This window comes from Myotis daubentonii, chromosome 15 (assembly GCF_963259705.1).
Source record: "Myotis daubentonii chromosome 15, mMyoDau2.1, whole genome shotgun sequence".
NCBI lineage: Eukaryota > Metazoa > Chordata > Mammalia > Chiroptera > Vespertilionidae > Myotis > Myotis daubentonii.
The window spans coordinates 7,354,921-7,381,933 of NC_081854.1; the positions used below are offsets into that span (position 1 = coordinate 7,354,921).

General features: G+C 58.7%; 1 protein-coding gene across 1 annotated transcript in view; it reads left to right on the forward strand.

The window, feature by feature from the left end:
* The first annotated feature begins 14,405 nt into the window (after positions 1 to 14,405).
* Positions 14,406 to 27,013, forward strand: part of LRRC4B (leucine rich repeat containing 4B) — a 44,300-nt gene continuing 31,692 nt past the window's right edge. Inside the window, exon 1 of the mRNA XM_059665902.1 lies at positions 14,406 to 14,725. The gene's annotated coding sequence lies outside the window, so the exon portion shown is untranslated. The remainder of the gene's footprint in view (positions 14,726 to 27,013) is intronic.

A 27,013-nucleotide genomic window follows, 5' to 3' on the forward strand; every position in this document is an offset into this window, starting at 1 on the left:
TGACCACAGCCCAGCCCACCACCTGATCCTGGGAAGCACTGAGAACCAGGGAGGCTCACACTCCTTCTTCTTCTTTTTTTTTAAAGTTCAGGTTTTTAAAAATATATATATTTTATTGATTTTTTTACAGAGAGGAAAGGAGAGGGATAGAGAGTTAGAAACATCGATGAGAGAGAAACATCGATCAGCTGCCTCCTGCACACCTCCTACTGGGGATGTGCCCTCAACCAAGGTACATGCCCTTGACCGGAATCGAACCTGGGACCCTTGAGTCCACAGGCTGACACTCTATCCACTGAGCCAAACCGGTTAGGGCTAAAGTTCAGATTTTTAAAAAATATATATTTGTATTGATTTCAGAGAGGGATAGAAACATCACTGATGAGAGGGAATCATTGATTGGCTGCCTCCTGCACGTTGGACCAAGCCCACACACCCAGGCATGTGCCCTTGACCGGAATCGAACCCAGGACCCTTCGGTCCACAGGCTGACACTCCATCCACTGAGCCAAACGGGCCAGGGCTTTCACTTACTTCTTGATGCCACTTTGCTACGTTGCCTTCACACAGTGTCTGCGTCCCCCAGTCGTCTTGCTTTGGCCCACTGTCGCCCCAGCACAAAAAGGTTGCAAAATGGCTCCTTTTTTCACTCATTCATGCAACAAGCATTGAGTAGTCGCTACGTGCCACAGCCACTGTCCTGGGTGCCGGGGAAACAGCAGTGAGCAAGGCGAAGCATAGGTACCCGTGGAGCCTTCCACCTAGCTGGTGGACAGATAATGTCAACTCGTGTCAAGTACTAAGAAGAGAAAGTGAGCAGAGCTACGAGGACAGAGGAGTTGAGGTTGATGATGGCAGGCTCGGATATTTAGATCAGCCCTCCCTCTTTAATGACTGTCAAGTCTTAAAAGCATTAAAGGGCCGAAACCGGTTTGAAACCGGTCTGGCTCAGTGGATAGAGCGTCGGCCTGCGGACTGAAAGGTCCCAGGTTCGATTCCGGTCAAGGGATCAAACATGCGTACCTGGGTTGCGGGCACATCCCCAGTGGGAGATGTGCAGGAGGCAGCTGATCGATGTCTCTCTCTCATCGATGTTTCTAAGTCTCTATCTCTCTCCCTTCCTCTCTGTAAAAAATCAATAAAATATATATTTTTTAAAAAAATAAATAAATAAAAATAAAAGCATTCAAGGTCTCACAAGATTTGTCAGGCCATAACTGAAGGGAAATGGAGAGGCCAGAGGAGCCGTCAGAGGACTTGAGCCCTGAAGAAATCTCAGTCCTGGCACATTTGATGGCTTCTCGGGTAAGAGGAATAAGAAGGGCGCAGGGCCCACCCTAGGTGGGAGTCCACGTTAAACTGGGGAAGCAGTGGCCATGCCTGAAGGGGAAGGGAAACCAGAAGAAACGTGACCCTCATTTGGGAATTTCCGACCGTCACGTGGGTGGTCCAAAGACCTCAGGGTGTGAATTTGATTTAGTCTCAGACTGGCAGTGTTCTTACGCTTTTGACAGCACACAAAGTGTTCTCTGTGAGAAGACACTTCACTAAAGGCCTCGAATCGTTCCTTTAAACATATTTTCAAGGAAAGCGAGTCGCACACAGATATAACCGAATAGACCAAGTGCCAGGAACAAGAACCAGCCGAAATAAGAGACACTAGCAACAGATGCACTAAGTACCTGTGATTTTTGGAATTTATTAGATAAAAACATGCTTTGTTGATATAAAATATAAGGTGGTCATTTTTCTTTAGGAACCTAGGAACTATAAAAAGTAATCTAAATATGCCCTGGATGCTACAGAATTTAACAAGGTAAAAATTGGATGTGTACGAATAAATTTGAAAATATAGACGAAATGGACAAATCCCTAGAAAACGATAACCTACCAAAAATAACTCGAGAAGAAATATAGCATTTGCTTAGTCATAAAACCATTCAGGCAAACGGAATCAGTCAGTTAAAATTAACCACCAAGAAAATTCTGGGTCCAGACATTGTCTCTGGCAAGTTCTGCTAAACACGAAGGAAGAAACAATTCCCATGTGATGCAAACTCTTCCAGAGACTCGAAGAGCCATGTCTTCCGCTCAGTGTGGGAGGCGAGCCGGACTCTGAGACTGAAACCCGACAAGGAGCCTGGAAAAGAAAAATCTAGGCCCATATTCACTTAAAAATACGAAATAATAAAATGAATGTCAGGGAATCCATGTTCTGTTTTTTGCCATAATGGCTTCTTGCAGAATTAAATCCCCCCACCCCCAGTCACGGAGGGCCCATCCTCAGCTGGCCCTTGAACATGTACTTGGTCCGCCTCTTGGCTTTTCCAACATTGGTTCCAAGCCGAAGGAAGAACGAGGGAACGGATGCATGTTTGGCGCATTGGCGGGACAGAAGGCTGGTGTGGCTGGTCTGGCTCAGTGGATAGAGCGTCAGCCTGCGGACTGAAGGGTCCCGGGTTTGATTCCAGTCAAGGGCACATGCCTGGGTGTGTGGGCTTGGTCCAATGTGCAGGAGGCAGCCAATCAATGATTCCCTCTCATCAATGATGTTTCTATCCCTCTCTGAAATCAATACAAATATATATTTTTTAAAAATCTGAACTTTAGCCCTAACCGGTTTGGCTCAGTGGATAGAGCGTCAGCCTGCGGACTCAAGGGTCCCAGGTTCGATTCTGGTCAAGGGCATGTACCTTGGTTGAGGGCACATCCCCAGTAGGGAGTGTGCAGGAGGCAGCCGATCAATGAGTCTCTCTCATCATGGATGTTTCTATCTCTTTCTCCCTCTCGCTTCCTCTCTGAACTCAATAACAATATATTTAAAAAAATAAAACAGTTTACAGATGAAGCTCAAGCCCCCCTTGATCACCCCTTTCCAACCTGAGACTCCGTCCCGCCAGTAACCACGGCCGGCAGCTGCTGGCGGGTCCCTCCAGGCCTCTGTCTGAGAGCGTGTCTGTGTACCCAGGAACGCCCGGGGCGCATAGTATTGTCGAGTAGATGAGTAGTATTGTTTTGAGCAAGCATGCAAGTGTGTTTTCACATAAATTGGATCGCGCCGTACATGCTGTTCTGCAGCTTGCTCTTCTAGCTCCACAGCGTGCCTGGGAAATCTATCCAGATCTATTTAAATCAGCCCGTGCGGTTTCTTTAAAAAGCTGCCGTCATATCCCAGAGCGCCCGCGTTTCTGGGCCCGTCCTCCTGTTGCTGGACATGGAGGTTGTTTCTGGTGTCTCTGCTCCTACCACCACCGTCGCTGTGAACGCCCCTACACAGGTTTCCTTGGGGACACGCCTGTCTCCTCGGGGGACATAAGGAGAGGCGGGAGCACGGGCGCGTGGGCATGTCCATTTCATTTCAATCAGCACTTCCTGTCATTGGCAGCTATTGCTGTATAATGAATGCCAGGAACTCCGCAACTTCAAGCGACAGTCGTGTGTGCCCTGGCCGGTGGCTCCGTTGGTTGGAGCATCATCCTGTGCACTAAAGGTTGCGGGTTCGACTCCCGATCAGGGCACATATCTGGGTTGCAGGGTCCATCCCAGCCGGGGCGCATATGGGAGGCAACCGATCAGGGTCTCTCTCTCTCTCTCTCTCTCTGTCTCTCTCTGTCTCTCTCTCTCTTTCTCCACACACATACTTCCTCTCTAAAAAAAAAATCAATTCAAAAAATCATGTGTTATTGCTTATGTGCCAGACGGGCTGGCCTAGGGCTGCTCTGTCCTGGGCGGCAGGCCTGGCTGGCTCAGGGGAGCTCCGGGTGCTGATTCTGGGGCCCAGGCTGAGGGCAGGTCAGCTGCGACACAGAGCAGGGACCCAGAGGACTAAAGGCAAAGTCCCAGCCCTTCCCGTTTGGCTCAGTGGGAGCATCAACCTGCGGACTGAAGGGTCCCAGGTTCAGTTCCGGCCAAGGACACATGCCCAGGTTGCGGGCTCAATCCCCAGTGCCGGGGCGTGCAGGAGGCAGCCGATCAATGATTCTCATCACTGATGTTTCTATCTGTCTCCCTCTCTCTTCCTCTCTGAAATCAATAAATTAAAAAAAAAAAAAAAAAGACAAGGTCCCAGGCCTCTTCAGTCCTAGAGTCAGAACTGACACTGTTGTTTCCGCCCACCTGCCATTGGCCAAAGCAGTCACATGACCGTGCAGAGCCTAGCGACCCCCACACACATGGTGAGGCCCCGGCCAGGGTGTGGAGGGTGGGAGGCCTCCAGTTGTCACTCCTGCCGGCGACCGGTGACCGGATGGAGGGCGCTTTCCCACATCCTCATCCACGCTGCAGTCACCAGCCGGCTGCGGTTTTGCCAACGCTGTGCGGGACATACACGTTGACTGTCCCCCCCAAAATGCTTTCTTGACCACTATCAGCCGAGAGGCAGCACGAGGGGAGACACCCCAGGTGGAAATCGGAAGAGCCTGCCGCTGGCCCCTCCCTGTCTCAGAGCTGCTTTCCCCGTGAACCACAGCGGACCTGCCCATGGGACACAGGGCCCGGAGCGCGCAACCCACCGGCAAGTCCCAGCGGCATTTGGACAAATCACTTAATCGCTGCAATTGCCGCTATTGCAATGGCAGAACCGGGTCAATACAGCTGCCTTCGCTGCTGCTGCTGCTGCTGCTGCTGCTGCTGCTGCTGCTGAGGCCGCCCTTTCCTCGCAGTTAGGTGAGCTGCCAGGCCTGGAGGGATGAGAGCGCTGGGCCCTGTGAGACAGTTAGCGGGCCAGGCCCTCGCAATATCAGCCAGGCTGTCACACTGGCAAGTAACAGAACCCCAATGAAACTGGCTTAAAGCAAAAAAAAAAAAAAAAAAAAAGAGGGGGGAGTGCACATTTCGTGGTTAATGTAACTGTCCAGTTCACAAATAGAGCCTGCATCAGGAGCGGCTGCATCAGGCACTCGTCTCCTGTTCCTCCTGCCTGCTTTCCTCTGCTTTCCCTTCCTGCTCAGGCAGCCTCTGCTCTCCTATGGCAGGGTCCCCAGCTGCCTTAAGAGAAAATTACAAAAGTAAAAAAGAGGCCCCCTGGGATGGACAAATTCAAAAGCCACTACTGCCCGGCCAGGGTGGCTCGGTGGTTGAGCGCCGACCTATGAACCAGGAGGTCATGGTTCGATTTCCGGTCAGGGCACGTGTCCGGGTTACGGGCTCGATACCCAGTAGGGGTCGTGCAGGAGGCAGCCGATCCATGATTCTCTCTCATCATTGATGTTTCTCTCTACCTCCTGCTCCCTTCCTCTCTGAAATCAACCAGGGATGTGCTCTGACCTGGAATCAAGCCTGCAACCTTTTGGTGTCGGGGACAACACTCCAACCAACTAAGCCACCCAGGTACCTCTCTGATTATTTCTTTTTTTAAATATATTTTTGAATCGAGCCTGCAACCTGGGCATGTGCCCTGACCGGGAATTGAACCGTGACCCCCTGGTTTATAGGTCGACGCTCAACCACTGAGCCACACCGGCCGGGCCTGATTATTTCTTTAATGTAAGTTCCTAGACGTCGGATTACTAGGTCATTAACAAAACCTGCAGTGAAAGCTAGCACAGGTTTTTCACATTAACTCTTCTGTTTACTTCCTTTTGACACGCCCATGGGCCCAGCCTTAAAGCAGCTCATTGGTTCTTTTTTCTGCCCCTGCGGACAGCAGGTAGATGTCAAGTGCCGGAAAAGAGACTCACACAGAAGCTCGCCATGACGCAATGACTGTAGTTTTCCTTTAATGAAATGACCAGGTACCCGGCTCCAAGGGAATGGGTAAGTTAACGAACTCAATGGGAGATCACGCAGCCACTGAAAATGACAATTTGAGGAGCACAGGTGAGCATGGAGATGCTGGCGAGGTGATGTTCAATGAACGAAAGTGGTGCACACGCTGTATGTGAAGTACGAGTGCCCCCGTGCTTTTACGGACGAAGTAGCAATGCACCAAACTGATGAGGAGTGATTGTATTTGGAAGGAGGGAGTATGGAACTTTTTCTACTTTTTTTAAGACTACAGTGGGGCCTTGACTTATGAGTTTAATTCGTTCCAAGACCGAGCTTGTTAAGGAGCCCGTTAACTCAAATTACTCTGGCAACTCAATGCAAAAAATCGGCCGAGAGACAGCTGGTATCTCAAAAAACTCATTAGTCGGGACACTCATAAGTCAAGGCCCCACTGTACTTAAAAATTTTTTTTTAAATTTATTTATTGACTAGAAGCCTGGTACACAAAAATTCTTGCACTGGGGCGGGGGGGTGGGGGGCGTCCCTCAGCCCAGCCTGCACCCTCTCACAGTCCAGGAGCCCTCAGGGGATGTCCAACTGACGGCTTAGGCCCTCCCTGGCCGCTGCACTTGCCAGCTGTGAGCCTGGCTCAGGGCTTCTGGCTGAGCGGTGCTCCCCCCATGGGAGTGCACTGACCACCAGAGGGCAGCTCCTGCATTGAGCGTCTGCCCCCTGGTGGTCAGTGCGCAGCATAGCGACCAGTCGCTCTGCTGTTTGGCCGATTTGCATATTAGCCTTTTATTATATAGGGGAGGATTTTTTTGAGAGAGAACATCAATTTGTGTTCCACTTAGTTATGCACTCATTGGTTGCTTCTTGTATGTGCCCTCACCAGGGATCGAACCCACAACCTTGGCATGCAGGGATGATGCTCTAACCAACTGAGCTGCCTGGCCAGGGCTCTACTTCTTTTATTATTCTTTTTTTAATTGATTTTAGAGAGAGAGAGAGAGGAAGGGGGGGGAGAGAGAGAGGAAGGGGAGGAGAGAGAGAGAGAGAGAGAGAGAGAGAGAGAGAGATCTATTTGCTGTTCCACTTAGTCATGCATTCACTGGTGGATTCTTGCCCGTGCCCGCAACCGCGGCCTATCGGACGATCTCTCACTAACTGAGCAACCTGGCCAGGGCTCTTTTTTCTTCTACTTTTCTCTCTTCCCCACCTGCTCTTTCATGATCATTGTGGCAGTTTATTCTGCCCACGTCCTAATCCCCGGGAACCCGGAAGTATGTTGATTTACATGGCAAAAGGGACTTTGCAGAGGTGACTACAGCAAGGCTCGTGAAAACGGGAAGATTACGCCGGATTACAGGTGATCCCAATGTCATTAGAAGGGTCCTTATAAGAGGGAGGGCGGGGCGGGGGGGTGTCAGGGTCTGAGGAAGCGCTTGACAGTGCAAACAGACACTGCAGTGATGTGAGGCCTGAGCCAAGAAATGCAGGCGGCCTCCTAGGGTCCCCACCCCCCAGCCCCATCTACACTCTCTCAAACTGACAATAACTCCCCCCACCCTTTTTAAAAAATATATCTTTTTATTGATTTCAGAGAGGAAGGGAGAGGAAGAGAGAGAGAGAAACATCAGTGATGAGAGGGAATCACTGAGTGGCTGCCTCCTGCACGTTGGACTGAGCCCGCAACCCAGGCATGTGCCCTTGACAGGAATCGAACCTGGGACCCTCCGGTCTGCAGGCCGACACTCTATCCACTGAGCCAAACCAGCGAGGGCCATTTCCCCCTTTTTATTGAATGTATTCGGGTGGCGTTGGCTAATAAGATTACGTAGGTTTCAGGGGTACCATTCCATACGACATCGTCTGTTTATTGTATTGTGTGTTCACCACACCCCAAGTCAGATCTCCTTCTACCACCACTGTTCTCCCCTTTACCCTCTTGTACCTCCCCTACCCGCCTTCCCTGTGGTCATCACCATACCACTGTCTATGTCGATGAGGTGTTTTTTGTGCCTTTTCTTCATCCCTTCACCTTTTCACCGAGCCCTGAAAGTCCCATCCCCTCTGACAGCTGTAAGTCTGTTCTCTATCCCTGCGTCTGATCTTGCCCAGTGAGACTGGTCTTGCACTTCTGGCCTTCAGGATGCTAAGATTCCTATCTGTGTCATTTTTTTAAATATTTGTATTGATTTCAGAGAGGATGGGAGAGGGAAAGATAGAAACATCCATGATGAGAGAGAATCATGGATCGGCTGCCTCCCGCACGCCCCACACTGGGGATCGAGCCCGCCACCCCAGCCTGTGCCCTTGCCCGGAATCGAACCCAGGACCCTTCAGTCCGCAGGCCAGCGCTCTCTCCACGGAGCCAAACCGGCCAGGGTTCTGTGTGGATTCAAGGCTAACGCATAGGCGGCACCACACGGCCAGTCAGTGTCTGCTGTGCTGAGGGCTGATTTTGTTTCCAGAAGGAACAGCCGAAGTGCACGTAGGAGACTGGACGGAGTGTGTTGTGGTCGACAGATTTAATGACAACACGCAATTTCCCTGACACTTTCCAGACGCCCAGGATACAGTCACCACGGAGGCTGTTCTCAAGGAGCTGGCCTTCTGGTGGGAGAGCGGCCAGTGAGTCGCGGGCGAACGCGCAAGATGTCAGTTGTGGATAAATGCGCAGAAGAAGACGGCACAGAGAGTGGCCAGGAGAGGGGGGGAGGGTGCCTGGAAGTCAGTTGTACACGAGGGGCCCCTTGGAGGCGGCAATATTTGAACTGAGGCCTGAGAACTACAAGGAGCCAGCCAGGTGCAAACTTGGGAGAGACGTGCTCCGGGCAGAGAGCAGCGAGTGCAAAGGCCCTGAGGTCGGAATGAGCTCACAGAGTGGACGGAGCTGGAGTGCAGGGGGCAAGGGGTGAGTGGCAGGAGATGAGGCTGGCGTGGTATCGGGCCCAGACTATGCGGGGCCTGAGAGGCCTCCGTCAGGAGTACAGGCTTCACTCAAAGTGGGGTGGGGGGGTCCTCAGGGTGTCTTAGGATAGGGATAATATGGGCTGATTTACACTTTTTTTAAAAAAAATATATTTTATTGATTTTTTACAGAGAGGAAGGGAGAGAGATAGAGAGTTAGAAACATCGATGAGAGAGAAACATCGATCAGCTACCTCCTGCACATCTCCTACTGGGGATGTGCCCGCAACCAAGGTACATGCCCTTGACCGGAATCGAACCCGGGACCCTTCAGTCTGCAGGCTGACGCTCTATCCACTGAGCCAAACTGGTCAGGACATGATTTACCCTTTTTTAAAAATACATTTTTTATTGATTTCAGAGAGGAAGGGAGAGGGAGAGAGAGATAGAAACATCACTGCTTGGCTGATTATCTTTCTACCATATGGGCATATCATCGTATCTACCTATGACATACATGTATGTATATACACACATGCACATACATGCATGGAGATGTGTTACTCACAAAACATGTCACCATCATGACAGTCATTCCTTTTTTTTAAAAAAATAAAGAATTTGGGAAGGACTCTGCTGGGCAGTGCCAGCTCTGGGTCTCTCAGGAGGATTCAGTGAGAGGGTGGCGAGAGCTGCAGCAGAGGAGAGCCGCAGCGGCTGTGTGCTGGCCGGCCTCTCTCCCTCTGCATTGTCAGGGCCTCTCCACGTGGGTTAGTTGAGCTTCCTCCCAGCATGGCTGCCTCAGGGCCTCCAGCTGGCTTAGACAGCACCGAAGGCTCAAGAGCAAATATTCCAGCAAGTAAACAGGAAGCTGCATCTCTCTGATGACCCAGCTTTGGACGCCACATGACGTCACTTCCACTGCGCTCCATTGGTCAAAAAAAAAAGTCGAAACCGGTTTGGCTCAGTGGATAGAGCGTCGGCCTGCGGACTGGAAAGTCCCAGGTTCGATTCCCGTCAAGGGCGTGTACCTGGGTTGCGGGCACATCCCCAGTGGGAGATGTGCAGGAGGCAGATGATCGATGTTTCTCTCTCATCGATGTTTCTAACTCTCTATCTCTCTCCCTTCCTCTCTGTAAAAAAATCAATAAAATATATTTTTTAAAAAAAATCACAAAAGCTCTCCCGGTGCCAAGGGAAGTGCTCAGGGAAGGGTGTCAGAGTGTGTGTTGGGGGTGGAGGGGTGGGGGGTGGAGAGCGCGCAGCCATCTTTGGGAAATTCGGTCGGCCGCACTGACTCGGGACAAATACAGATGTTTGGAAACCAGACAGCGGGCGGCAGCTGCAAAAGTCGAGCATCCAGCCCCGGGTTCCCTTTTCAGGGCTTGAAGAGGGCGAGGGCTGGGGGTGGAGGCACCGTGAAGGTCAGAATGGGAGGTAAGCGAGCGCCTTGCTGAGCACACGCTGGGAGGTTCCCATCCGAGACCTCTCCTCCCTCCGTGACAATCTTGACCATTTTACCGGCAGAGGGGAAGGCTCACAGCGGGCGCTCAGTGTAAGTGTATCCAACAGAATACAGGAACGCTGGGGGGTCGCACCTTGAAAGAGTTTCGGAGCAAACCGGACTGCACGGAGTGGAAAAGGCCTTACTCTCCCCCATAGTTTATTTATCAAAGGTTTACCTAACTGCCCATCAGAACTTTTTTTTTTTTTAATCCTCACCCAAGGGTTTGGTTTTTTTCTTCCCATTGATTCTTTTTTTAAAAAAATATATTTTATTGATTTTTTACAGAGAGGAAGGGAGAGAGATAGAGAGTTAGAAACATCGATGAGAGAGAAACATCGATCAGCTGCCTCCTGCACACTCCCCACTGGAGATGTGCCCGCAACCCAGGTACATGCCCTTGACCGGAATCGAACCTGGGACCCTTCATTCCGCAAGCCGACGCTCTATCCACTGAGCCAAACCGGTTTCGGCTTCCCATTGATTCTTAGTGAGAATGGAAGGGAGGGGAGGGAGAGAGAGAGAGAGAGAGAAACATTGATGTGAGAGCGACACATTGATGGTTTGCCTCCCACATGCACCCTGACTGGGGCCAGGGATGGAACCTGCAACCCAGGCATGTGCCCTCGACCGAGAATGGAACCCGGGACCCTCCAGAGCATGGGCCGATGCTCTAACCACTGAGCACGCCAGCCAAGGCCCATCAGAACTTCTGATCGGGTTGAGACACGCAGTTAAAACCCGGAGTGGATTTTTTTTTTTTTAATTATAGCTTGAAGTAAAGAAACATGATGATGGCCATTTGGTTTTTTGAAACAGTAAACATACCACTTGAGCCCCCAGGACTATGGGAGTGCCTACCGCCACCCCCTCTTAGGTTTCTGGTGCAGTGCAGGCCTCAGTCAACGCTGGAAATGGGAATGGAAAGTGGGCCCTCGGCCGAAACCGGTTTGGCTCAGCGGATAGAGCGTCGGCCTGCGGACTCAAGGGTCCCAGGTTCGATTCCGGTCAAGGGCATGTACCTGGGTTGCGGGCACATCCCCAGTAGGAGATGCGCAGGAGGCAGCTGATCGATGTTTCTCTCTCATCGATGTTTCTAACTCTCTATCCCTCTTCCTTCCTCTCTGTAAAAAATCAATAAAATATATTTAGAAAAAACAGGAAAAGTGGGCCCTCGCTGGTTTGGTTCAGTGGTTAGCGCGTCGGCCCACAGACCATAGTGTCTCCGGTTTGACCCCCAGTCAAGGACACGGACCTGGGTTGCAGGCTCAGTCCCCAGCCCAGGTCAGGGCACGTGTGGGAGGCGATCAATCGGCGTCTCTCTCACATCAATGCGTCTCTCTCTCTCCCCCTCCTTCCTCCCTACCACTTTCTAAAAATCAATTAAAAAATATCCTTAGGTGAGGATTTAAAAAAAAGGGTGCGGGGGAGGCTCAGGACAGCTGCTGGAGTTACCCTGTGGGCAACGTCCAGGGGACAGAATAGCACTGAGGACCGGTTTGTGTCTGAGCAGCCCTGAGGCTCCGCCCTCCCTTTCCCCCGTGTCCGGGCCCCTGGACACCCTGCCATGCCCGCCTCCTCTCCTCCCTCCACGGGGCCAAGCTCACCGCCCAGCCAGGGCTTCTAGAAGCTCCACAGTCCTCTCCCTGGGGACTCCCCTGCCTGACCCCCCTCCCCCAGCTGCCTCTTTCTCATCATTTCAGTCTCATCCTAAAAGCCACCTTCTCCAGCCCGGCCAGTGTGGCTCAGTGGTTGAGTATCAACCTATGAACCAGGAGGTCAGGGTTGGAATCCCGGTCAGGGCACATGTAAGGGTTGTGGGCTCCATCCTGGGTGTGGGGCGTGCAGGAGGCAGCCGATCAATGGTTCTCTCATCATTGATGTGTCTCTCTCTCTCTTCCTCTCTCTGTCTGAAATCAATACAAGGGTCTATTTTAAAAAGCCACTTTCTACCCTAACCGGTTTGGCTCAGCGGATAGAGCGTCGGCCTGCAGACTCAAGGGTCCCAGGTTCGATTCCGGTCAAGGGCATGGACCTTGGTTGCGGGCACATCCCCAGTGGGGGTTGTGCAGGAGGCAGCTGATCGATGTTTCTAACTCTCTATCCCTCTCCTTTCCTCTCTGTAAAAAAATCAATAAAATATATTTTTTAAAAAGCCACTTTCTGCAGGAGGACCCCCTGGATCACAGGCCAGTCCGTGCCTGTGGTGCCTCCAGCCCGCCCTCCCCCGGGCGGGGCCCCCTCTGATTGCTCTGAGATCGGGCCTTCGGTCGCCTGTTCAGGACGGCCAGCTCCATGCAGCTGCTTCCCGGGTCCCCACCCGTGCCTGGCCCTGGTTAGGCCTCCGTGAGCCCTGGGGCTGGATGGCCACCCATTTCTCCTTCCGTCCCACAGCGAGAGCCACCACGGGCGGGGCGGGCTGGACCCTCCGCAGGAGGCCTGGGGGGCTGGGAAGCTGTTGAACTTCTCCCCTGTGTCCCCGGCTCTGGCCTCTCCCCACACACCCTCTCGTAACTACAGGGTCAAGGCTGGCCCCCCCCCTCCCCCCAGGCCTTGAGGAGCGGTTCCGCGTGGTGGTGAGGCGTCCATGAGGAGTGCCTGAGGCGCTGGGCCCGCATCAGCCCTCGGGCGGCGAGGACGCAGGGCACGCTGGCCGCGCTTATGATTACTGTTTTGCCAGCGTTGCCATTGACCTTGGGGCTGCGCTCTGGGGTGCGCACGGCTTCGCGCCTCCGGCTCCCAAACCAGGTGGCAGCAGCGCCCAGGTGGGAGCCCCAGGCTCCTCGGCCCACCTGTTGCTCCCTGGCCCCCACCTGTCTCTCCTTTCCTCAGTTTCCCCTCTCTGCAGCCCTCACATCTCTGGGTTCACCCGCCCCCACCCGCAGCTGCTTGTAGGCACCCACATGTGACCTCGCTTGTCCCGGGAACTCGGGGTCTGTCCTCAACTTTGGCTTCTGACAAAGGTGGGGGGGGGGCGGCCTCATTCCCCCGACGGCCTCCGCCTCGCCCCATTTCTGCCACACCTTCCCCGCCCGCCCTGGGCTCTCAGGAATGAGAAGGGCTAAAGGGGATGGAGGCCGGGGGGGGGGGGGGGGGGGGGGGGTGGAGTCCGGGTCCTGGAACCCTTATCTCTTCTCTCTCCTCCGTGTCCAGAGTTAGTGGCCGACTTTCCGAGGGGAGCAGGGCCAGACCTGGGGGGAGGTTGGGGGCCCTGGGCAGGGGCTGCGGCCCTTCCCCCGAGGCTGGGTTGCTATGCCCCTAAATCCCCAGGCCAGGCGCCCTGGGGTGGTGCCCAAGCCTTGGGGGTAGTAGACGGAGGGGGGCGGCTGATGGGGCGACGGTGGGCCAGGCGGCCTCTCCCTGCCTCTGCGCCCGCCGCCCTTCCCTGCACCCCTGCACCCCAGGTGCGGCCGGCTTCACAGATCTAAATGCGTCCCCACACCCGCCATCTCGCCTGGGGGAGGCGAGAGGATGGGCCGAGGTGTGGGCCCTGCCCTCTGCCCCCTCCCGGGCGGGCGCCGGCACCTGACAGGCCAGGCCGGGGCCGGGCTCCAAACCAGGGCCCTGCGTCTCCTCGCTCCTTCCAGGGCCCAGGACCCGGTGGGGATCCGTTGGGTCTGAGTGACAGCCCCTCGCCCTGCTCCCCTCTCCCCCCTCTCCCCACATCACCCCCAGGTTTGCCTTCTCCTCTCCTCCGGTCCAGGCCTCTTCGCCCCTTGCCCCCTCCTCCCTTCCCTACTTCCAGCTCCAGCCAGACCCCCTCCCTCCTCCCCTCCCTCCTTCCCCCTGACCCACCCCCTCCCTCCCGCAGGCAGGTACCCAGAGGGACCCACTCCACTGCCTCCCTCTGTCCATCTCTGTCCATCTCTGCCCCCCTCTCCCACTCCCCCCCTTTCCTTCCTTCCCCCTTCCCTGTCTTTCTCCCCCTTTTTTCTCCCACTCTCACCCTCCTCTCTTTCTTCGGCCCCCTCCCCCTTCCTCTCCATCCTCCCTCCCCCCTCCCTCCCCTCCCTCCCCCCTTTCCCCTCCCCTCACCCATCTCCTCCTCCTTTCTCCCGCCCCGCGCTGCCCCCTCTCCCGCTCCCTCTCCTCCGCTGGCCTTCCCTCCCCTCCCTCCCCGCCCCCCTCCCCCCTCCTCCCTCCTCCCTCCCTCCCTCGCTCCCCCTCCACATCAGTATTCCGCTCCCGTCTCCGCCGCTCTCGGCTGCTCCCGGTCGGTCGCTGCCGCACCGTCCCAGGCGGGGGCCGGGGCCGGGGCCGGGGCCTGGGGGGGGTGGGTGGGGGGAGAGCGCGCGGCCCGCGGAGGGGGTGCGGGAGGCAGGCGCGGCTGGAAGGCCGGCGGCGGGGAAGGAAGAAGGAAGAAGGGAAGGCGAGGAGGAAGGCGGCGGCGGGCCGCGGCGAGGGCGGGCGGCGGCGGCCCCTGCAGCTGCGGAGCCCCCTCCCCATCCCGGAGCCGGGGAGGGGGGCGCACGCGAGGCCCGCAGCCCCGCCCCCCGCGCCTCCCCGCAGCGGCCGCGCACCCCACGGCCCCGCGCCTCATTGGGGGGGTCCTCCCCCCGCGGGCCGGGCATGCTGCCCCCCGGAAGGAGCCCTGTCCTCGCTGTGAGTAGACGCCGAGGGGCGCCCGGTGGGGGCGGGGGCGGGACCGTGGGGCGCGGGGTGGGGGGGCCGTTCGCTAATTAGGGGACCTGGTCCCGGCGGAGGGCAGGGGGAGGGGCCTGAGGGGAGCGCAGCGGGGGGGGGGGTGTCTCGAGGCCTGGCGAGTTGTGTGTTGGGGGGTCGCCGCATCCTGGGGACGGGCAGGGGTGGGGGGTGCACGTCCCGCGGTCGCTGCGTACCCGGCTGCGGGTTTGGGGGTGCAGCTTGGGGTGGGGGTTCGCGGGTGCGGGTCCGGGACCCTATTTCTGGGGCGGGAGTCCCCCCCCCATGGCCCCTCCCACCCTCCACACCGCGCTGCCGGGTGGTGGGGGGGCATCCAGCGATGGGGCGGGGGGGAAGGCGGGCACGGGGTTTCCTTGGTGACCGCGCCTGGCAGGAGCGGTTGCCTTGGCAACCGGGGAGAACCGGGGAGTTTGGGAAGTGAGAATGGGAGAGACGGAGGGGGGGACCGGGGAGCGAGGCAGCCCCCTCCCCAATCCCAGCCCCTCTCCCTGGGGGGCCCGCCCAGCCCCTGCCCCTCCCCCCTCCCGAGACCCCCCTTCCGTGACCCCGTTCTGCGCGGGGCCTTGCGTCCCCGGGCACGTGGCTCTGGGGGGCCACTACCTTCCCCCCACGGTCCCCAGCCCTCTCCTCTCGGGGACCCCCTCCCCCACCCGCTGCCACCCAGAACCTCCCCGCCCTCACACCTGCTCTGCTGGGGTTCTCCCCTGCGCCTCACTTCCCCTCGGGGTCCCCCATCTCGGACCCCCGACCCCATTTCCCTCCCTGACCCTCTGTCCAGGAGACCCTAACTTCAGCCTCTCTCCTGGCACCCCGCGCCGCCTCCTGCAGGCCCCTCTCCGTCTGGGACCCCCTCCTGCGACCTTTCTTCCTGTCCCCTCACCCCGGGATCACCCCCATCCCAGACCCCGCCACCCCCCGGGGCGAGGCCCTCCCACCCGCCTCTCCAGCTTCGACCCTCGGCGCCTCCAACTCCGGGGCCGCCGAGCTCTGTCCAGGGTCCCGCCCACGGGGAATCCGAACCCCCTGTCCCGGCTCCTCTCCCGCGGGGCCCGGGGCCTCCCTCCGGGCTGAGTCCCCGGCCGGGCGCCCCCTCGCCCACCGTCCCGTCCCCGCTCCCGCCACTCCCACCTGCCCCTGCTCCCCGCCCCCCTCCTGCCCCGCTCCCCGCCGCCCTCCTGCCCCGCTCCCCGCAGCCTCGGTGCCCCTCTCCCGGGGACACTTTCTCGGGTGGGAAATCCCCGGGGAGAGCCCGCCGGGAGGGGAGGCACCAGGCCGCCCCGCGCCCCCCGGCCCCCCGCCCCTCCCCAGCCGGAGCCGGAGCTGGAGCCGGAGCCGCAGTCGGGCCTCCGCAGCGCAGCGCGCATTGCTATGCGCCTCACATCGCGGCCCGGCGCGCAGCCGCCAGACGGGCACCCGGCTCGGGCGCAGCTGGGAGCAGCGAGTCGCTTCCCGCGCTCCCCTCCGCGTCCCGGCGGCCGGCAGCGCCCTACCCACCCCCAGGCCCCCCAAACTCCCCGTCCCCCAGGACCTGCGGGGATCAGGCCTCCCTCTGCCTGTGGCACCGGCTCCCCGTCTCTCTGACGCGCGTCTCCCAGCCCGCTCGCCCCTGCGCCTGCCCTGCTCGGCCTCGGGACCTGGGTCTCCTCCGATCCCGCCGCCTGGGGGTCCAGGGCGGCCTCGGGGCGAAGGGGGGTGAGGGCCGGAGTGGGGCAAGGGGAGGCCTGAGGCTGGGACAGGGCAGGCGAGGTGGGGGCCAGCGGAGAGCGAGGCACAGCGGGAGCGAGAAGGGCCCATTCACACACACACACACACACACACACACACACACACACACACACACACACACTCACACTCACACTCACACACTCACACACACGGAGCCAGACACACACACACTCAATTTCCAAAAGAAAGTGAGAGGCAGGGGCACAGGGCACACGGAGGAGCCAGGGGAGCCGAAGCCCCAGGGAGCCCCAGGCTCGGGGAGGGTGGGACCGACCCAGGCGCTGGCCAGGAGGGTGCGGGGTGCGGGGTGCGGGGTGCGGGGTGCGGGGTGTGACTGTCCGAGGGACCTGGTGGGCCAGAGGCAGCGGGTGAGAGTGTGTGAGAAAGACAGGGAGGCACGTGGAGGCAGAGGTGCAGGAGCACGCGTGCGCGCGCGCACACACACTCACACACACACACACACACACACTCACTCACTCACTCATCCACTGGCAGCCAGGGACCCAGATGTGGCATCGGAGACCCGGTCACACACGTGGCTGCGGACCCAGAGTCGGCCCAGGCGGCTCCTCGCCCTGGAGTCCTGTGCACACACTCACACACACAGCCCCTCACACCCAGCCCGGAGGAGAGAGAGACAAAGGCAGCCCCTCATGGAGAGAGGTCCCCCGGAACCTCACACTCACAGACACAAGCCGGGGGCACGCAGGTGGCCTCGAGGTCAGGACCGCGGCCCACGGGCTGCAACACAGGCGCAGAGCCCAGCGCCAGGGTCGTCCACGGAGCTGGACAGAGTCCACCCCGTCCGGCCCAGCGACGCCCCAGTCCCACCGTGAGGCAGCTGGGAGGATCCTTCCGGGAGTCAGGGGGCTCCCAGGGGGCTCCTTGCTGTGGGAGGAGACCGCAGAGTCAGGATGTTATTCCTGGCCGGTGTGGCTCAATGGATAGAGCCTCGGCCTTCGGACTGAAGGGTCCCAGGTTCGATTCTGGTCGGGGGAACATGCTCCAGTTGCAGCCTCGATCCCCAGTGAGGGGCATGTAGGAGGCAGCCGATCAATGATTTTCCCTTATCATTGATATTTCTCTCCCTCCTTTCCTCTCTGAAATCTATATAAATATATAAATCTGTATATATATATATATATATATATATATATATATATATATATATATATTAAAAAACAAACCTTGCCCTAGCCCAGTGATGGCGAACCTATGACACGCGTGTCAGAGGTGACATGTGAACTCATTTTTTTGTTGATTTTTCTTTGTTAAATGGCATTTAAATATATAAAATAAATCTCAAAAATATGTCTTTGTTTTACCCTGGTTGCAAATATCAAACAATTTCTATATGTGACACGGCACCAGAGTTAAGTTAGGGTTTTTCAAAATGCTGACATGCCGAGCTCAAAAGGCTCGCTATCACTGCCCTAGCTGGTTTGCTCAGTGGTTAGAGCCTCGGCCTGCGGACTGAAGGGTCCCAGGATCGATTCTGGCCAAGGGCACATGCTCCCGTTGCAGGCTCGATCCCCAGTGAGGGGCATGTAGGAGGCAGCCAATCAATGATTTTCCCTTATCATTGATATCTCTCTCTCTCCTTCCCTCTCTGAAATCTATATAAATATAAATATATATATATATATAAAGACAAACAAACCAACCTTGCCCCTGCCGGTTTGGCTCAGTGGATAGAGCCTCAGCCTGCGGACTGAAGGGTCCCAGGTTCGATTCCCGCCAAGGGCACATGCCCAGGTTGTGGGCTCGGTCCCCAGTAGGGGGCATGCAGGAGGCAGCCAATCAATGATTCTCTCATCGTTGCTGTTTCTATCTCTCTCTCCCTCTCCCTTCCTCTCTGAAATCAATAAAAATATATCAATAAAAAAAAAAGAACGTAGGTTTCTGAGGGCCACTGCGAGGCCTCGCGGAAGCAGAGCCACCCTACGCGCACCCGCACACCCGCGCACCTGCACAGAGGCTGCAGGAGGGAGGCCGCTCTTCAGGCAGAGACTCGGGGGGGCGGGGGGGGGGGCGGCGGGGATGGGACACACACTCCTCTTCCTGCTCCCGGCTCCTGGCTCCAGGCCAGACAGCCATCCCCACCTCTGTCTGCTCTCCCCACCCCCACTGCTCACCTGGCCTGCCTGCGGCACCGTCATCATTCCTCCTCTCCCCACCTGTCTGGCCCGCTATCTGTCATAAGGCGTCACCTGCACTGTCCCTATCGAGCCTCCCAGCCTCTCACCTGTTGCCTGGGCTGACCCTCCATCCCGCCCCCCAGCCCCCAGCCCCCAGCCCGCGCCTCCCTGTCCTCACTCATCTGTCTGTGCCCTGGACTCACTCTCCCTCTTTCTCCCTCCCACCCCATCTGCTGTGACACCTGCCCGTGTCTGTCTGCTCACAGGGTCTCCGCACCTGTGTCCGCCCTTCCCTCCCCCTCCTCCCGCCACCGCCCACACCCTGAGCCCTCCCTGGCGTCCTGTGGGCTGGCGGTTGAGTGTTCTTCCCCCAGTGCTACCAAACGTTTCATTCGTGGCCAACTGGTGTTCGATAGCTTAGCGATTTCACATCAACATCCATTCTCAGCACAAGAAAAACTGTAACTGTGTGCAGTGGGTGAGACTCACAGTGGGGATCATGGCACAGACACCGGTGCTCCGTGTTGTACAGCGAAACTAATGCAGTGTGACCTCAACTCCTTCCCCAAACATCCAGATTATCAGCGTTCCTTGAGACCAAACACCCCAGTAGTGGGCCACCAATTCCTACCCTGCCCTCACCCGCCCCCTCACCCGCCCTGACATCCCCTCACCCGCCCTGTCATCCCCTCACCCGCCCTGTCATCCACTCACCCGCCCTGAAATCCCCTATCCCACCCTGTCATCCCCTCACCCGCCCTGACATCCCCTCGCCCCCCCTGTCATCCCCCTCACCCGCCCTGTCATCCCCTCCCCTGCTCTGTCATCCCCTCACCTGCCCTGTCATCCCCTCACCCGCCCTGTCATCCCCTCACCCGCCCTGTCATCCCCTCACCTGCCTGTCATCCCCTCACCTGCCCTGTCATCCCCCTCACCTGCCCTGTCATCCCCTCACCTGCCCCCTGTCATCCCCTCACCTGCCCTGTCATCCCCTCACCCGCCCTGTCATCCCCTCACCTGCCCTGTCATCCCCTCACCCGCCCTGTCATCCCCTCACCCGCCCTGTCATCCCCTCACCCCCCCTGTCATCCCCCTCACCCGCCCTGTCATCCCCCTCACCCCCCTGTCATCCCCCTCACCCGCCCTGTCATCCCCTTCACCTGCCCTGTCATCCCCTCACCTGCCCTGTCATCCCCTCACCTGCCCTGTCATCCCCTCACCCGCCCTGCCATCCCCTTCACCTGCCCTGTCATCCCCTCACCCGCCCTGTCATCCCCTTCACCTGCCCTATCATCCCCTCACCTGCCCTGTCATCCCCTCACCTGCCCTGTCATCCCCTCACCCGCCCTGTCATCCCCTCACCCGCCCTGTCATCCCCTCACCTGCCCTGTCATCCCCTCACCTGCCCTGTCATCCCCTCACCTGCCCTGTCACCCCCTCACCTGCCCTGTCATCCCCTCACCCGCCCTGTCATCCCCTCACCTGCCCTGTCATCCCCTCACCGGCCCTGCCATCCCCTCACCTGCCCTGTCATCCCCTCACCCGCCCTGTCATCCCCTCACCTGCCCTGTCATCCCCTCACCCGCCCTGCCAGCCCCTCACCCACCCTGTCATCCCCTCACCCGCCCTGCCAGCCCCTCACCTGCCCTGTCATCCCCTCACCCGCCCTGTCATCCCCTCACCTGCCCTGTCATCCCCTCACCCGCCCTGCCAGCCCCTCACCTGCCCTGTCATCCCCTCACCCGCCTTGTCATCCCCTCACCTGCCCTGTCATCCCCTCACCTGCCCTGTCATCCCCTCACCTGCCGGTCCGCAGGCTGAGTCTCTCTCCTCTCCACAGCAGGCTTTGGCACTGTCACTCTCCACACTCCTTCCCTCGGTTCCCTTCCAGACTCTGAGCCTTTGGCCAGGGGTCTCCGCCCACCCTCTTCCTCCACCGTCTCCAGGCAGCTGGCCTGGCTCCTGGCCGCCCGGGGCTGGGCCTGCTTGGGGACCAGGCCCTGCAGTGTTCTAGGGTCCGGATGCACGAAGCCGCCACGCGCAGACCGTCCTCAGCTGGGTGTCCACACTTTCTTTTTTGTTGATTTTATTGATTTTAGAGAGAAGGAGAGAGATACATGGATTTGCTGTTCCACTCACTGCTGCGTCATTGGCTGATTCTTGTATGTGCTCTGACTGGGGACAGAACCCACGACCTTGGCAAATCAGGATGAAACTCTAACCCACAGAGGCACCGGGCAGGGCGAGACCCCATACTGCTGCCCCGTGGGTGTGTGAGATGGTGGGACCGCACACCTCAGGCAGGGGGAGGTTTCCCTGAGTGTGTATGTGTGTGTGTGTGGGGGGGGGGGGGCAGGTTGGAGGTATATCTGTTGCAGGTCTCAGAGGATGGGGTGGGCGTGGCACTTACAGAAAACCACAGTGCCAGGCTGGGACCTGGTCCTCTGGACAGGGCCTTCCAGAGCTCTCACACAGGTCAGGGAGCAGATGGTAGTGCTCAGGTCCAACCTGGGTCCTCACCATCACCCTATGTCCTCACCATCACGCTGGGTCCTCACCATCACGCTGGGTCCTCACCATCACCCTGGGTCCTCACCATCACGCTGTGTCCTCACCATCACCCTGGGTCCTCACCATCACCCTGGGTCCTCCTCCATCACCCTGTGTCCTCACCATCACCCTGGGTCCTCACCATCACCCTGGGTCCTCACCATCACCCTGGGTCCTCCTCCATCACCCTGGGTCCTCCTCCATCACCCTGGGTCCTCACCATCACCCTGTGTCCTCACCATCACCCTGGGTCCTCCTCCATCACCCTGGGTCCTCCTCCATCACCCTGGGTCCTCACCATCACCCTGTGTCCTCACCATCACCCTGGGTCCTCACCATCACCCTGTGTCCTCCTCCATCACCCTGGGTCCTCCTCCATCACCCTGGGTCCTCACCATCACCCTGTGTCCTCACCATCACCCTGGGTCCTCCTCCATCACCCTGGGTCCTCCTCCATCACCCTGGGTCCTCACCATCACCCTGGGTCCTCCGCCAAAACCCTGGGTCCTCACCATCACCCTGTGTCCTCACCATCACCCTGGGTCCTCCTCCATCACCCTGGGTTCTCACCATCACCCTGGGTCCTCACCATCACCCTGTGTCCTCACCATCACCCTGGGTCCTCCTCCATCACCCTGGGTCCTCCTTCATCACGCTGTGTCCTCACCATCACGCTGTGTCCTCACCATCACCCTGGGTCCTCACCATCACGCTGTGTCCTCACCATCACCCTGGGTCCTCCTCCATCACCCTGGGTCCTCCTCCATCACCCTGGGTCCTCACCATCACCCTGTGTCCTCACCATCACCCTGGGTCCTCCTCCATCACCCTGGGTCCTCCTCCATCACCCTGGGTCCTCACCATCACCCTGTGTCCTCACCATCACCCTGGGTCCTCACCATCACCCTGTGTCCTCCTCCATCACCCTGGGTCCTCCTCCATCACCCTGTGTCCTCACCATCACCCTGTGTCCTCACCATCACCCTGGGTCCTCACCATCACCCTGGGTCCTCACCATCACCCTGGGTCCTCCTCCATCACCCTGGGTCCTCACCATCACCCTGTGTCCTCACCATCACCCTGGGTCCTCCTCCATCACCCTGGGTCCTCCTCCATCACCCTGGGTCCTCACCATCACCCTGGGTCCTCCTCCAAAACCCTGGGTCCTCACCATCACCCTGTGTCCTCACCATCACCCTGGGTCCTCCTCCATCACCCTGGGTCCTCACCATCACCCTGGGTCCTCACCATCACCCTGTGTCCTCACCATCACCCTGGGTCCTCCTCCATCACCCTGGGTCCTCCTTCATCACCCTGTGTCCTCACCATCACCCTGGGTCCTCACCATCACCCTGGGTCCTCACCATCACCCTGGGTCCTCCTCCATCACCCTGGGTCCTCCTCCATCACCCTGGGTCCTCACCATCACCCTGTGTCCTCACCATCACCCTGGGTCCTCCTCCATCACCCTGGGTCCTCCTCCATCACCCTGGGTCCTCACCATCACCCTGGGTCCTCCTCCAAAACCCTGGGTCCTCACCATCACCCTGTGTCCTCACCATCACCCTGGGTCCTCCTCCATCACCCTGGGTCCTCACCATCACCCTGGGTCCTCACCATCACCCTGTGTCCTCACCATCACCCTGGGTCCTCCTCCATCACCCTGGGTCCTCCTCCATCACCCTGGGTCCTCACCATCACCCTGGGTCCTCCTCCAAAACCCTGGGTCCTCACCATCACCCTGTGTCCTCACCATCACCCTGGGTCCTCCTCCATCACCCTGGGTCCTCACCATCACCCTGGGTCCTCACCATCACCCTGTGTCCTCACCATCACCCTGGGTCCTCCTCCATCACCCTGGGTCCTCCTTCATCACGCTGTGTCCTCACCATCACGCTGTGTCCTCACCATCACCCTGGGTCCTCACCATCACGCTGTGTCCTCACCATCACCCTGGGTCCTCCTCCATCACCCTGGGTCCTCCTCCATCACCCTGGGTCCTCACCATCACCCTGTGTCCTCACCATCACCCTGGGTCCTCCTCCATCACCCTGGGTCCTCCTCCATCACCCTGGGTCCTCACCATCACCCTGTGTCCTCACCATCACCCTGGGTCCTCACCATCACCCTGTGTCCTCCTCCATCACCCTGGGTCCTCCTCCATCACCCTGTGTCCTCACCATCACCCTGTGTCCTCACCATCACCCTGGGTCCTCACCATCACCCTGGGTCCTCACCATCACCCTGGGTCCTCCTCCATCACCCTGGGTCCTCCTCCATCACCCTGGGTCCTCACCATCACCCTGTGTCCTCACCATCACCCTGGGTCCTCCTCCATCACCCTGGGTCCTCCTCCATCACCCTGGGTCCTCACCATCACCCTGGGTCCTCCGCCAAAACCCTGGGTCCTCACCATCACCCTGTGTCCTCACCATCACCCTGGGTCCTCCTCCATCACCCTGGGTCCTCACCATCACCCTGGGTCCTCACCATCACCCTGTGTCCTCACCATCACCCTGGGTCCTCCTCCATCACCCTGGGTCCTCCTTCATCACGCTGTGTCCTCACCATCACGCTGTGTCCTCACCATCACCCTGGGTCCTCACCATCACGCTGTGTCCTCACCATCACCCTGTGTCCTCACCATCATCCTCGGTCCTCACCATCACCCTGGGTCCTCACCATCACCCTGGGTCCTCAATCACCCTCGGTCCTCACCATCACCCTGGGTCCTCCTCCATCACCCTGGGTCCTCACCATCACCCTGGGTCCTCACCATCACCCTCGGTCCTCCTCCATCACCCTGGGTCCTCACCATCACCCTGGGTCCTCACCATCACCCTGGGTCCTCCTCCATCACCCTGGGTCCTCCTTCATCACCCTGTGTCCTCACCATCATCCTCGGTCCTCACCATCACCCTGGGTCCTCACCATCACCCTGGGTCCTCAATCACCCTGGGTCCTCCTCCATCACCCTGGGTCCTCCATCACCCTGGGTCCTCCTCCATCACCCTGGGTCCTCCATCACCCTGGGTCCTCACCATCACCCTGGGTCCTCCTCCATCACCCTGTGTCATCACCATCACCCTCGGTCCTCACCATCACCCTGGGTCCTCACCATCACCCTGGGTCCTCAACATCACCCTGGGTCCTCCTCCATCACCCTGGGTCCTCCTTCATCACGCTGTGTCCTCACCATCACGCTGTGTCCTCACCATCACCCTGGGTCCTCACCATCACGCTGTGTCCTCACCATCACCTGGGTCCTCAATCACCCTGGGTCCTCACCATCACCCTGGGTCCTCCTCCATCACCCTGGGTCCTCACCATCACCCTGGGTCCTCCATCACCCTGGGTCCTCACCATCACCCTGGGTCCTCACCATCACCCTGGGTCCTCCTCCATCACCCTGGGTCCTCCTCCATCACCCTGTGTCCTCACCATCACCCTGTGTCCTCACCATCACCCTGGGTACTCCATCACCCTGGGTCCTCACCATCACCCTGGGTCCTCACCATCACCCTGGGTCCTCCTCCATCACCCTGGGTCCTCCTTCATCACGCTGTGTCCTCACCATCACGCTGTGTCCTCACCATCACCCTGGGTCCTCACCATCACGCTGTGTCCTCACCATCACCCTGTGTCCTCACCATCATCCTCGGTCCTCACCATCACCCTGGGTCCTCACCATCACCCTGGGTCCTCAATCACCCTTGGTCCTCACCATCACCCTGGGTCCTCCTCCATCACCCTGGGTCCTCACCATCACCCTGTGTCCTCACCATCACCCTCGGTCCTCCTCCATCACCCTGGGTCCTCACCATCACCCTGGGTCCACACCATCACCCTGGGTCCTCCATCACCCTGGGTCCTCACCATCACCCTGGGTCCTCACCATCACCCTGGGTCCTCCTCCATCACCCTGGGTCCTCCTTCATCACCCTGTGTCCTCACCATCACCCTGGGTCCTCACCATCACCCTGGGTCCTCAATCACCCTGGGTCCTCCTCCATCACCCTGGGTCCTCCATCACCCTGGGTCCTCCTCCATCACCCTGGGTCCTCCATCACCCTGGGTCCCCTCCATCACCCTGTGTCGTCACCATCACCCTCGGTCCTCACCATCACCCTGGGTCCTCCATCACCCTGGGTCCTCACCATCACCCTGGGTCCTCACCATCACCCTGGGTCCTCACCATCACCCTGGGTCCTCCTCCATCACCCTGGGTCCTCCTTCATCACGCTGTGTCCTCACCATCACGCTGTGTCCTCACCATCACCCTGGGTCCTCACCATCACGCTGTGTCCTCACCATCACCCTGGGTCCTCAATCACCCTCGGTCCTCACCATCACCCTGGGTCCTCCTCCATCACCCTGGGTCCTCACCATCACCCTGGGTCCTCACCATCACCCTGGGTCCTCCATCACCCTGGGTCCTTACCATCACCCTGGGTCCTCACCATCACCCTGGGTCCTCCTCCATCACCCTGGGTCCTCCTCCATCACCCTGTGTCCTCACCATCACCCTGGGTCCTCACCATCACCCTGGGTCCTCCATCACCCTGGGTCCTCACCATCACCCTGGGTCCTCAATCACCCTGCGTCCTCCTCCATCACCCTGGGTCCTCCTTCATCACGCTGTGTCCTCACCATCACGCTGTGTCCTCACCATCACCCTGGGTCCTCACCATCACGCTGTGTCCTCACCATCACCCTGGGTCCTCCATCACCCTGGGTCCTCACCATCACCCTGGGTCCTCACCATCACCCTGGGTCCTCCTCCATCACCCTGGGTCCTCCTTCATCACCCTGTGTCCTCACCATCATCCTCGGTCCTCACCATCACCCTGGGTCCTCACCATCACCCTGGGTCCTCAATCACCCTGGGTCCTCCTCCATCACCCTGGGTCCTCCATCACCCTGGGTCCTCCATCACCCTGGGTCCTCCTCCATCACCCTGGGTCCTCCTCCATCACCCTGGGTCCTCACCATCACCCTGGGTCCTCCTCCATCACCCTGTGTCGTCACCATCACCCTCGGTCCTCACCATCACCCTGGGTCCTCCTCCATCACCCTGGGTCCACCTCCATCACCCTCAGTCCTCCTTCATCACCCTCGGTCCTCCTCCATCACCCTGGGTCCTCACCATCATGCTGTGCCCTCACCATCACCCTGTGTCCTCACCATCATGCTGGGTCCTCACCATCACCCTGGGTCCTCAATCACCCTCGGTCCTCACCATCACCCTGGGTCCTCCTCCATCACCCTGGGTCCTCACCATCACCCTGGGTCCTCACCATCACCCTCGGTCCTCCTCCATCACCCTGGGTCCTCACCATCACCCTGGGTCCTCACCATCACCCTGTGTCCTCACCATCACGCTGTGTCCTCACCATCACCCTGTGTCCTCACCATCACCCTGGGTCCTCACCATCACGCTGTGTCCTCACCATCACCCTGGGTCCTCACCATCACGCTGTGTCCTCACCATCACCCTGTGTCCTCACCATCACCCTGGGTCCTCACCATCACGCTGGGTCCTCCTCCATCACCCTGTGTCCTCACCATCATCCTCATCCTCACCGTCACCCTGGGTCCTCACCATCACCCTGGGTCCTCACCATCATCCTCATCCTCACCATCACCCTGGGTCCTCACCATCACCCAGGGTCCTCCATCATCACCCTGGTCAGTGCAGGGAGCATGAGCTCGTGTCCTCTCTGGCCAGACGCCCTCATCCCCAATGGGGAGGGACCCCTCTCCCTTCCCTCCCGGTCCCTGAGCGGGGGGTGGCAGGGAAGTGAGAAGAGTGGCA